Here is a 13,628-nt window from a genome sequence, read left to right as displayed (position 1 = left end):
GGAGCCGCTGGAAGCGTCAAATCTTCTCTTAACTGAACCGACTCAGGTTCTAATACATGGCTAGCATCAGGAGTGTACTTCCGAAGCTGCGACACGTGAAACACGTCGTGCAGGTTCGAAAGATGAGGTGGTAGAGCCATCCGATATGCCACCGGTCCAATCCTCTCCAGGATCTGAAATGGACCAATGTATCGAGGATTCAACTTCTTCGCTTTAATCGCCTTACCTACTCCTGTGGTTGGAGTAACCTTCAGGAAAACATGATCTTCTTCCTCAAATTCCAAGGGCTTCCGCCTTTGATCGGCGTAACTCTTTTGGCAACTCTGCACCGTAAGCATCCTATCTCGGATTTTCTTAACTTGTTCAGTGGTCTCAGCTATCATCTCCGGCCCCAACAAGCCTTTCTCTCCAGCTTCATACCAACATAGCGGAGATTGACATTTCCTCCCATACAATGCCTCATACGGAGCCATTCTGATGCTCGCATGGTAACTATTATTGTATGCAAACTCCACTAACGGCATATACCGATCCCAACTCGCCGGTTGATCCAAAACACAAGCTCTCAACATATCCTCTAGTGTTTGGATCGTCCTCTCGGATTGACCATCTGTTTGAGGATGGTACGCTGTACTCAAGCTTAATCGGGTTCCAAAAGCTTTCTGAAATGCACCCCAGAACCTCGAAGTGAAACGAGGATCTCTATCACAGATTATAGTAGCAGGTACACCATGGAGTCTCACAATCTCCTTTATGTATAACCGAGCTAGCTCCTCAAGGGTGTAAGTCATCCGAATGGGCAAAAAGTGAGTTGACTTCGTCTGTCGGTCCACAATCACCCAAATAGCATCAAAACCAGTCCTAGTCCTTGGTAATCCCGACACAAAGTCCATTGCAATACTTTCCCATTTCCATTGTGGAACCTCTAAAGGTTGCAACATCCCAGAAGGTCTTTGATGTTCAATCTTTACCTTTTGACAAGCTAAGCACTTTGAAACATATTCCGCCACATCATTCTTCATACCCGGCCACCAAAATATCGCCTTTAAATCATGGTACATCTTAGTACTTCCCGGGTTAATGGAGAATCCACTTTTGTGTGCCTCCTTTAAGATATCTTGCCTCAAAGTGCCAACTTCTGGCACAATGATCCTACCCTTGAATCTCCATAACCTATCTTTTTCTTTTGACACTCTCCACTGTTTTCCTTGCTCGATAGCCGGTAACACCTTCCATAATGCTTCATCATTTTCATGAGCCTTTAGGAGTTCGGACATGAAGTCACTCGAGATTTCTAATCGGCTCAAACACAAGGTTCCAGATACTTCTCGAGCACCAATTTTTAGACTCTCGAATCCCTTGAGCAACTTCTCCTCTTGAAGCATCATCCAAGCCGCATATAACGACTTCCGACTTAACGCATCCGCCACTACATTTGCCTTCCCCGGATGGTAATTCAACTCAAAGTCGTAGTCCTTCAATAATTCCATCCACCTCCTTTGCCTCATATTAAGCTCTTTCTGATCAAAGAGATATTTCAAGCTCTTATGATCAGAGAAGACTTGGAACTTAACCCCATAGAGATAATGCCTCCACACCTTCAAGGCAAACACGACCGCAGCGAGTTCTAAATCGTGCGTAGGGTAACTAACTTCATGAGGTCTCAACTGTCATGAGGCATACGCCACCACTTTATGATGCTACATCAGCATGCATCCTAGACCCTTTAGTGAGGCATCACAGTACACCTCAAATGGTTCGTTCGGCTCAGGTAACACTAACACAGGTGCAGTGGTCAACTTTTTCTTCAATGCCTGAAAGCTTTCCTCACACTCAGGAGTCCAAACAAACAGAGTGTCTTTGCGGGTTAATTTTGTTAATGGCAAGGCTAATTGCGTAAAGCCTTTGATGAACCTTCGGTAATAGCCAGCTAAGCCCAGAAAACTCCTTATCTCAGTTACTGTGGTTGGTTGCCTCCAATCCATCACAGCTTCCACCTTAGTTGGATTTATGGCTATTCCCTTCTTACTCACCACGTGACCCAAAAACTTTACCTCATCCTTCCAAAACTCACACTTAGACAGTTTCGCATAGAGTTTCTTCTCCTTTAGAATTTGCAACACAGTCCTCAAGTGTTTCGCATGCTCTTCTTCAGTCTTGGAGTAAATTAGTATGTCGTCAATGAAGACAACAACGAATTTATCCAAAAACGGACGGAACACTCTATTCATGTAATCCATGAATACTGCAGGAGCGTTCGTCAACCCAAAGGACATTACAAAGAGCCATTAGTCCATTACTGGCTTGCTGTTGGCGCTGTTACCGTGTCGCGTGCCACCACTCCGCGTTTCAGAAAGTGTCACGGTTCTCTCCTCGCTGACGTCTCCGTCCTCCTCTCTCCAGAGTCCACAGTCACTGCTGCCGTGCCGCGTCTCCGCATCCCCTTCTGGTTCTTCTTCTTCTTCTTCTTCTTCTTCTTCTTCTTCTTCTTCTTCTTCTTCTTCTTCTTCTTCTTCTTCTTCTTCTTCTTATACTGTGAATCTGTGTTCCTCTTCTCTCTTCGGTTTTCACTCTTCAGACTTCAGCAGAGAATGCCTACCTTTCGTCTTCGTCCTGCTGCCGCTGAACGCCGCACGCCCGCACCACTACTGCCTATTGGGTTCTGCATTTTTGCTTCCTAGTTCCTAGAGTTCAGCTGTTCAGATTCAGTCTTGGATTATTCTATTTCTTGGTACATTCATGAATCATGATTCAGCGATCTACAATTCTGTTTATTCACTTATTTGCTAATTGGATTAATTTGTTTGATAATTAATTTAGTTAGTTTGTTAATTGTGAATTTGTGATTGAATTTGTTCTGATGTAATTGCAACTTTGCAAGTTTAGTTTGATTAATTTGTTTGTTAATTCACTTATTCACTTCTTGGATTAATTTGTTTGTTAATTTGTGAATTGTGATTGAATTTTATTCACTTACACTGTACTCCTTTTTTTCTTCTTCGATATATAAAGATTGCGTCTTTCCTACTTGCTTAAGATGGAAAAATGGAGATTAATATCTGATATATAAAGACTCATTATATGGTATTATACTATTGTTTATATGAGCTTTGAAATAAGTTTATATGGTATTGTTTAAATTTCATTACAGGGCCTTTGAAATAAGTTTATATGTTCAATTTCTGTTTCTGGAGTCTGGACTACTATTCTAATAATGTTGAAGAATGACTCAATGAGTAATATTACCTCATTGACTTATAGGCTTATATTACCTCAATGAGTAATAAATAAGTTTATATGCTCAATTTATAGGCTTATAGCAATTCTGTCTCATCATCAGGTGTGCATCAGCACCGCAAGAGCTTAGAATGGATTGGGATATTAGTTGTTGTTATTTTTGTTGGAAATTTATTTAAATGACATATGTATATCAATTTTGTATTTATAATTTTTTATTTGTGTAGAATTGTGAACTTTTTTATTAATTTGAATTGCTTCTTTGCATAGTTTGAATCTAAGACATTCATTTTTTGCATTTGATAAGGAGAAGTTGATCCAGTTAGTTCAATTTTATCCATTAGAATTTTTTTCCACTTAACTTTTGGCACTTGATAGTTAACTTGAGAACTTCATACTAGATGTGCGTTCTGATGATCAATTCTCGGACTTAAATGGAATTGGTGCTCTTTCTCAGAAGTTGGTTGAGACTCGAAAGAATATTGTTTATCCATTAGTGTTTCTTCTTTTAAAGTTAGCTTTAGTTTTGCCTGTAGCAACTGCATCAGTTGAAAGAACTTTTTCTGCTATGAACATCATAAAGAGTCGACTTCGTAACCGTATGGGAGATGAATTTTAAATGATTGTTTAGTGACATACATAGAAAGAGAGACATTTGATTGTATTGATAATGAAAAGATTATTCAATCTTTTCAAAATATGAAATCTAGAAGAATAAAATTCTAAATTATTTGTTATTATTTTGAATTATTATTTTATTATTTTGCCCCCATTGAAAAAATTTTCTGGATCCGTCACTGCTCACATTGTTAATTTGATTGTGAAAGATGGTCTGAATGTAATATGTGGTTCCATTGAAAAAATTAGAGAGTATTTCTTTTCGGGTTGCAACACAGAAGAAGAAAAAAATTTGAAGAGACTTGTAAGTAATTGAATATTAATTATAGGAGAAAGCTTGCACTTGATTGTAGAACTAAATAAAATTCAACTTATTTAATGCTTGCTTTTGCATTGCCATATAGAGATATATTTGAGCGTTTAAGACACTGTGAATCTTTATCTAAAGTTGTACCATCTGATGATGAGTGAAAAATGGCAAATGAATTTGTTAATGAATTAGAAGTCTTATATAGTGTGATTGAATTATTTTTTGACACTTTATATCTAACTACAAATTTATATTTTTTCAAGGTGTGTGAAATGAGATTGACATTGAATGAGTGGATGCTAAGTCTCAATGACTTGATTCATAAAATGACAATAAATATGATTAATAAGTTTGAAAAGTATTAGGATTAAATTAATGAAGTCACGGATGTGGGAGCTATCTTAGATCTTAGAAATAAGATGAAGTTGTTGAAGTTTTTTTCTTAAAATATATGGATGTCAAAGCGAGAATTATTTGAGTAAGGTCAAGAAAATGATGGAAGAATTAGTATGTGAATATTAACTTAAGGCTAGGGTTAAAGGAAGAGCTCTAAATAATGGTATCTTAGCTTCTACTTTGAATGTTGGACATGATGAAAGATCTTCAAAGACAAAATTCAGTTCTATCTACTTGCAATTTGTGGATGATACATCTGAAGACTGTGCTATAAAAACTGAGTTAAATTTTTATTTGAAAGAAAGTATTATGGTAGATAAAATAAATTTGAAAAAATTTGACATTTTGACCTACTGAAAAATATTGGAGTAAAATATCCAACTTTATAAAAGATTATAAGAAATTTTTTAGGCATTCCCATTTCTACTGTTGCCTTAGAGTCCATTTTTAGTACCGGTGCTCGAGTTATACATCCACATCGCAATAAATTGCTATGTGAAATTGTTGAGGCGTTAATTTAAACTCAGCATTGGATACACTCTTCAGGTGAAAATACTAATAAATCAAGTTTTATTTGGTATTAAAGTTTAATGCTATGTCAAATTTAACTCTCATGAATTGTTGATTGATATAATATAGGTAAATCAGGGTCGAAAATTCCAATTCCTTGGGACTATAAGATGGATATGGAAATTTAGGAGTTTAGGTAATTATTTTTTTATTATGTCAAATTTTTATTTGATATATGGTATTCTTGTTTATGATGTATATTAACCTATTCATATTTGTGTTGTTTTAGTAGAGAACATGGAGTTATTTGTTAGAAGTTGTATTCTGACAATAAAAAAATTTGATGTTGACGACTTTATTTTATGACTTTTTTTAAGAATGAAAGTAGTATTTTAAGATTTTGTTTTATGGACTATGATTGGTTATTTTATATTTCTGGACATGTAAGTTATAATCTTAGATAAGATATGTTTGTGGGCCGGCTTAGCAGGTTTTGACCCGTTTGCTATCCCTAAGTATAGTATTTGTTACAACAATGACTCAAAACATTAACCCAACATATACTTGGATCCAGTAAGATCCACAAGCAAGTAAGATCAACCTTAGTTCATTATTCGGGTCCCAAATCCAACTTAGATTTATTACCTTAAGGTCTAATGAAGATGAAATTTACGTGTCTCCTCTTAAATTGACTCATATTAGATCTCCGTTGCTAGTTAAGGATGATAATGGAAATTCTAGGGGAGCTGTAGGTCCTTTTTCCGTTCCGTTTAAAAAAATGTCCCACATTCCCTTTCCATCTTCGTCACAAGTTCCTGTTTAATTATTCTCTTAGGGAACACAAATACTTACGAGTATCTATGAATTATGAAAATTTTTGAAAAAAACTAACAAAAAAGCATAATATAATAATTATAAAATAATCATTCAATATAATTCAACACAATTCATAACAGATTCATTATGAAAAATAACATTTAAAAAAACGTCTTCTGACATCATAACATAATTTTTTACGACGAGACTAAGCAATGTAATGATGGACTTGAGAGGCAAAGAAAGTGAGTTAGAAAGACAGAGATGCAAAATCGAGACTAAGGATAGTCTAGAACAAAAAAGAAAATTTTGAATTAGAAAAAGGAATTAGGGTTACTAATTTAAAAAATTGATTTATGTATATCTAAATTAGGATAAATCAGTAATTTTATATTCGCGTGGATTTAACTGGTCCTATGGGCGAGTATATATATATACCCGTCCATTTCAAGTGGCTGGGTTTCATCTCGTGAGATTTCACGGGTCCCCATTCAGCCCTAAATTGCGAGTAACCCATTTCAGTTAGTTTTTTCATCATCCTTATTGCTAGCATTCATTGGTTCGTGAGCTACTCTAGCCACTTAGTAAATTTTCAGATAACCAAAATTCAAGATGTATTATTCTCATAAAGTTATATATGTCTTTGTTATAATAAGGGCAACTTAAATAAAATGATTGGAACTAAATTTACCAGATTAAAACTTTTGAAATTGCAAACTTGTTTACAACTCTTATATAACTATATAAACCACTATACTACAGGCACCAGCGAATTGAAACTGAACGTAATCCGCTACTGGTAGCCGTAATTTACGTTGAAATAGAGCTGGGCGAAAATCGCTATAGGCTGTAGCGGTTTCCGAAGGAGGTGCAACACATATAAACCGCTGCTGGCTATAGCAGTTTATGTATAAATGGGGGGTAAATAAAAACCACTGGAGGTTGCCGCATTTTACGTGAAGGTTGGCTATAAAACTGTGATAGCCAGCAGCGGATCCTTTGGTGTGGAGAGGAAATTTGGTTAGAGAGAGAGAAGAGGTGGCTAGGAGAGGATTTGGGTTTTTTGCAGTGTCTATATTCAAGTGGGACCAAAACAGACGAAGATCGCTTGTACCGACTCAACGGCGTTGATCACGTTGTTGGAGGCATCTTAGTTCGTTTTCTTTTTAGTATTAGAGTTTGGAATATAGAATCTAGTATTTAGCGTATAGGAATTAGAATATATAATTTAAGATTTATAGTTTAGTATTTAAAATTTAAGATTTTAAATTCAAAATGTAGACTTAAAAATTAAAAAAGATGGCTCATTTGTTACTTGTTCTAAAGTACGTTAATATTCATTCTATTTTTGTATTTAGACTGTCGTATATATTAAATATTTAGTCAATTTATATATTGAATCAAATTAGGACATTTGAAGTAATAATTTAAGGTTTAGGCTTGTACGTGCTAGAATTTAATTACGTTGTGGTTATTTTTATTACATGATGCAGCCGAGTAGGTGTATTTACAACATTCAGAGGCAACAGAATATGCCTATGCATGAAAGGATCATACCTTATTTGGAGAGGGCTAGTTTCTACCACTTGGCCATGCTGAATAGCCATTGGTTCTGGTTGGTTGAGCCTATGATCAGTGCATTCATTGAGAGGTGGCGTCCCGAGACACACTTTTCACTTACCGTTCGGAGAGTGCACCATCACGTTGCAAGATGTGGCTTATCAGATAAGGTTGTTCGTCGATGGGGAGGCTGTTAGTGGGTGTCTCACTAACTTTGAAAATTTTATAGAGGATGGCAGACCGGTTTGGGAGTGCTTTCAGGAGTTATTCGACGAGCTACCACCGCCAAATAAGGTCAAGCAGATGATAATCTGGTGCATGGCAGAAGTTAGGCCAATTAAGAGATTATAATATAATAGAACAGCGTTGCAAGTATAGCTTCCAACCAGCTAAAATCCGCCTCACTAATTTAGAAGAGTGTCACAAAAATTTATAATAGAAAAAATACTGAGAGTATGAGTCCCAGGTCGTCTCCCAACGAGTTGCAAGGAAGAGTGCTATTTTATTAATTAGGAGTTTCTAAGAGTTTTGAGAGTTGAAAAATGAGCAATTAAATAAAAATAAATTAAAGTAATAAAAACTAAGAATGATTATTAATATTCTAAATAAAAAACCTTGACTGGGGGAATGATTAATTGGAAGTTCTGTCCTTGTTGGGATCTCTTAAGTGTAGTATTAAAAAGGTTGTCATTTTCACTTAGTTAACCCTTACTAAATAAAGGAAAGACAAGTGATTGAGCTAACTCTTATTCGTAAATCCTAGTCCTCTCCCTTGGGAAGGTCTAGCGTTAGTAAATACAGAACTAGCCAACAACTTCCAGTTTAATAAGCACTTAAGCCTTCCAACTCAAGTGTCTCTTTTTAATCAACCCCCATGTCAAGTATGGAGTCTACTCCATTGACATGAATATAACGCTCATAAAAATATAAGAAGACATGATAAATTAAATAAAATAGGGATTCAAAATTAATTAAAAATAAAAGTAATCCTTTGCACTAACAATTCATGAAAATAATCCAATTACTACTTTAAACAAGAATTAAGAACATGGAATAAATAAAAGAGTAAGTAAGGAAACAAACTAAAATAGTATCTTCAACGGAGGTAATGACTCCTCAATATCCAAAACCAAAAGCAATAAACTGGGAATGTAAAGAGAACCTAGAGGAAGAGTAATCCTCTCTAGATTTAGATCTAAAAAACCTAAAAACTATCCTAATGTATCTAAAACTGTGTTGTCTATTGTGTCTAAGATGTGTCGATGATCTGTGTTTTTTGGGCCAAAAACTGGGTCAGAAACAGCCCAGAAATCGCTGGGAACGAATTCTGCCACGCTGATTTTCTACAGAACGACGCATCCGCGTGATTCATGCGTGCACATCATTTTTCTGTACGGTCACTATAGCGAATTATATATTATTTTGAAGCCCCAAATGTTAGCTTTCCAACGCAACTGAAACTGCATTATTTGGACTTCTGTAGCTCATGTTATGACCGTTTGAGTGCAAAGAGGTCAGGCTGGACAGCTTAGCAATTTCTTCAACTTCTTGTATTCCTTCCACTTTTGCATGCTTCCTTTCTATCCTCTAAGCCATTCCTGCCCTATAATCTCTGAAAACACTTAACACATATCAAGGCATCGAATGGTATAAGAGAGGATTAACATTAGCAATTTAAAGGTCCAGGAAACATGTTTTCAATCATAGCACAAGATTAGGAAGAAAAATGTAAACTCATGCAAATTATATGAATAAGTATGAAAATAATGGATAAAATCCACTCAATTAAGCACAAGATGTACCACGAAATAGTGGTGCATCAAATCTCCCCACAGTTAAACATTAGCATGTCCTCATGCTAAGCTCAAGAGAACTAAAAGGGTGAAAAGGAATGGTAGAGAGTATGAAATACAACATATCTATGTGAATGCAACTATATGCAAAATGTTTCTACCTACTTGGTCAAAAGTAAACAAATCTTTTAAGAACAAATATGAACTGAATTTCACTAATTTAAATCACAAAATAATGTACAAATAGACTTGCAAGAAGAAGATAGCTCATGAAAGTCGGGAACAAGGAATCGAGCATCGAACCCTCACTGGAAGTGTATGCACTCTAATCGCTCAGGTGTTTAAGGTTTGATCTCTCAATTCTCTACTAATCTTACTTTCTAAGGCTTGCTTTTCTTCTACCAATCAACAAAAATTTGATGCACAAATACACATATCAAGAGGTCTTTTAAGGGTTGTAATGGGGTTAGGGTCAAGGTAGGATTGTATTTAGCCAAGTGGACTAAAATCTGAATCCTTAATTAACTTAAACTTTTCCCACCTAACTTACGACAATCCATGTAATCAGAATATAAAATCTAACTATCTATTAACTATGTTTTCCACATATTCATGCATCCTAATTTTGAGTACAGTACATATGCATTGCTATCACCATTTACTTTGTGGCATTTTGTCCCCTTTTATTATTTGCTCTTTTTCTTTTCTTTTTCTCCTTTTTTTTCGTTTATTTATATGCCTATTTTTTTCTTTTGTTTTGCTCAATGCATATGATTAATTTATTGAATGCAAGAATATGTCCTAAACATTTCTTTCACATTTTCAGAAAATCCTAACATACTCAATTCTCAAACCAAATGTTTCCAAACCCAATTTTCCTACACTTAAATCATAAGCACTCTCACTAGTCTAAGCTAACCAATGATTCAAATTAAGGACATTATTATTTTCCGCTTAGAGTTAATGATGTGCTAAAGTAAAGAATAAAATGGGTAAAATAGGCTCAAAATTGGTTTGCAAGGGATAATGAAAGGTAAGGCCATATGGGTATGTAAGCTTAGTGAAACAAAGGTCTCAATCATATAAGTGCATGCATACATCAAACCATGGAAATATAGAATTAAGCAAGACAAAGATCACAATTTTAGAGAGAATAACACACACCAAAAATAAAATATTGGTTGATAAAATACAACCAATCAAATAGGCTCAAAATCTCACTGGTTTTGTGTGTTTGAGCTCTAAAACATGTTCCAATATAATATTTCTTCAAACAAGTTTAACAAAAAATTTTAATCAAATTAGTGAAATACTCTAAAATAATTTCTTGAAAAAGAAACTATTACTTCAACCAAGTGGTAAAATATGCACAAAAATCAAACAAACATGTAAATGCAACAACTCATTTAACAAAGAAAATTTAATCATTGGTGTTGAGAAAGAAATAACTAACCCACGGAAGTTGGTATCGACCTCCCCACACTTAAAGATTGCAGTCCTCGGTGCATGCTAAGATGTGCGAGTGGACGGGTTGCTCTAACTAATACTTTTCTTTTTCTTTAGTAGATTGTGCAGATGGACTTGTCTGTTGCCCCATATAGAAGTTTCTCCCTTTTTCCTTCTTCGGTGGCCAGCCTGAAAGAAGAGAAAAAAGAAGAAAAGTAACCCAAAAACAAAGATAGGAAACACTTTAAAATATGGTTGGGTTAGTGCCAAATAATAAGGGTCTCAATTACATGGTAGCTACAACATGCAAGTGAGAAAATAATAGAAGCACATGGCATACCAATGGTGCAAAATTTTGCAACAATGAGGGAGAGAGAGTGGGTAGTGAAAGACAATATAAATTCATGTCAATGCAAAAGGAACACAGGTATCATAAAAGATTGGCATTGACTTAAATAATATTACCCAACAGTATAAAAAAAGTCACTAAGCACCAAAATAATACCAGAAAAGATGCAACAGTTGAATAAGGACATTTAACACCAATGGAAAAATAATGAACGTAGAAAAGAAAATAAAAATATGCACAAAATTAAAATGTAATGAATGAAAGTATGCAAATAAATTAAGTAAAATAGAATGAAAGTAAAGAAGGATGAGAAGTTAAAGAGATGAAGAAGAAGAAGAAAGTAAGAAAGAATAAAGAAGAAGAAAAGATAGAAGAAAAAGGTAAGAATTTAGAAATGGGGCGTGACGCGTACGCGCGTGAAAACTGAGTTGGCCGCTCGATGCGTAGGCGTCGCCCACGTGTATGCGTGGGTGGTCTGAAAGCGAAATGACGCGCATGCATTAGGGACGCGTACGCGTGGGTGATTTTGTGCCTTGGGCAAAGTGCCCACACCAGGCCAACGCAACTTTCGGCCTGACACATCTTTACGCCGATTTGTAGGGTGACGCATATGCGTGAAAGGCTGATTTTGCAATTGACACAGACGCGTCAAGGACGCGCACGCGTGGGCGTGTTTATGCCTAAAGCACGCCTCCAGCCACGCTCCCGCGCAACTTTCTATTTCATTTTCCCTTATCTCGCATGCACATATGACGCGTACGCGTCAGCGACGCTTGCGCGTCGTGTGCTTTTTTTTTTTTATGCAGTATGCAGAATGCAAAATGCAGAATGCAGATGATTATGCAGAAATTATGAATGAACACGAATGAAAATAAAATAAAATAAAAATAAGAACAAAAAGGAAAGAATATACCATGGTGGGTTGTCTCCTACCTAGCACTTTTAGTTAAAGTCCTTAAGTTGGACATTTGGTGAGTCCCTTGTTATGGTGGTTTGTGCTTGAACTCATCCAAAAATCTCCACCAATATTTGTAATTCTAATGGCCTCCTGGATCCCAAACTAGGCGCAAAGAGCCTTCAAGCAAGATTAAGCAGGTGACAAGGCCCCAAGAGTGTTGGTTGTTGGAATGAATTTCGGGGTCCCAAACCTTGCTTTTGCACCCGTCTTCTTGTTTACCATCTTTGTTCCAACCGGGTGGCACGCAATTTAAATTCTCACTGAGACATCCAAACAGCTTCCTAGACCCATTCAATTGAGAATTGTACCAACCTTTGTACTTCAATTTGGAGCATGCGACCATATTGAACCTTTCATGACATTGCCTACCAATAACCATCTCCCTCTTACTCTTAAAGCCACAAAGAGCTCTAAGTTGCCCATGCGTCTCAAGCAAAGCATATTCAAGTGGGCTAATTAAGCTTATAGATGAAAGATTCACTCACTTGAATGAAAGAATGGATGGTGATGGCTTTGGGGGAGAGGTCTCCAACAACTTTGGCAAGGTGATTTCTAGCTCCATTCCCTTGAGCTCTTCCTTGACAACTTCCACCTCCTTGAAAGCTTCTTCAATTTCAACCTCTTTCAGTTGGTAGCTTTCTTCCAATTCGATCTCTTCTTCATTGTTTACGAAGGGCATGGGAGGTTGTGCTTCTTCTTCTTTAATCTCCATGTCAAGTCCAATGGGAGAGGATTCAAATATAGATAAGAATTCATCAATAATTGAATTCATCTCTTGATCATCCCCTTCAAAGTCTTCAACCATGATATGCCTTGGAGGTTGTACACCCTCCTCAACATCAATTTTAAACATCTTGGAAGGAGGCTCTAGGACTTGACTTTCCCATGGAGGTTCAGTATTTCCAAAGGCTTCAACCATTTCTTCCTCTTCAATAATTACGACTTCCTCCAGTTGTTCTAGTACAAAATCAAACTCTTCCTTGATGTCTTCCACTTCATGACAACTTTTCTCAAGGGTCTCTACTATTTCTACCTTTTGGGTCTCCTCTTGCTTCTCTTGAAATATGGCTGCGTGAAGCCGATCCATTGCGTCCTTAGGACGATTATTTCTCTCTTGCTTCATGTCAATAGCATAGTTGGTATCATCTTTCTCTTGGATTGGTGGGCATGGATGTTCTTCCATAGAGGTTGGTGGTGCACCAGAGCTTGAAAGCTGAGTATTCGAGGTAGAAGATTGGTCCATACGGGATATAAGTGCTTGAAGAGTAGAGGTGAGACTAGTGATAGAGGCAAGTGTGGTATGAAGCTTTGTTTGCCCTTGGTGAATAAAACCAAGGGTGTTATCATCCAGTGGAGGTTGGGGTGGATAGGAGGGTTCATTATTTTGGAGAAAGGGTGCATGGTAGGAAGGTGGTTCTTGGGGGTAATTGGATTAGAATTGGGTGGATAAGGTTTAGGGTCATGTGGAGGTGAATGGTTGTGGTTGACTTGTGAGTATGGTGGTTCAAAGGTATGTTGGGGAGGTGGTTCATAAGCATATGGTGGGGCTTGTTGGTAACTACAATGGGTCCACCATATTCATCATCTTGGTATGCTCCCTGGAATGGCTCTTGACCATAGTAATTTGGTGGAGGT

Source organism: Arachis ipaensis, chromosome B04, assembly GCF_000816755.2.
Source record: "Arachis ipaensis cultivar K30076 chromosome B04, Araip1.1, whole genome shotgun sequence".
Classification (NCBI taxonomy): domain Eukaryota; kingdom Viridiplantae; phylum Streptophyta; class Magnoliopsida; order Fabales; family Fabaceae; genus Arachis; species Arachis ipaensis.
The sequence above is the reverse complement of the archived record's forward strand: the minus strand, read 5'-3'. Positions refer to the sequence as shown.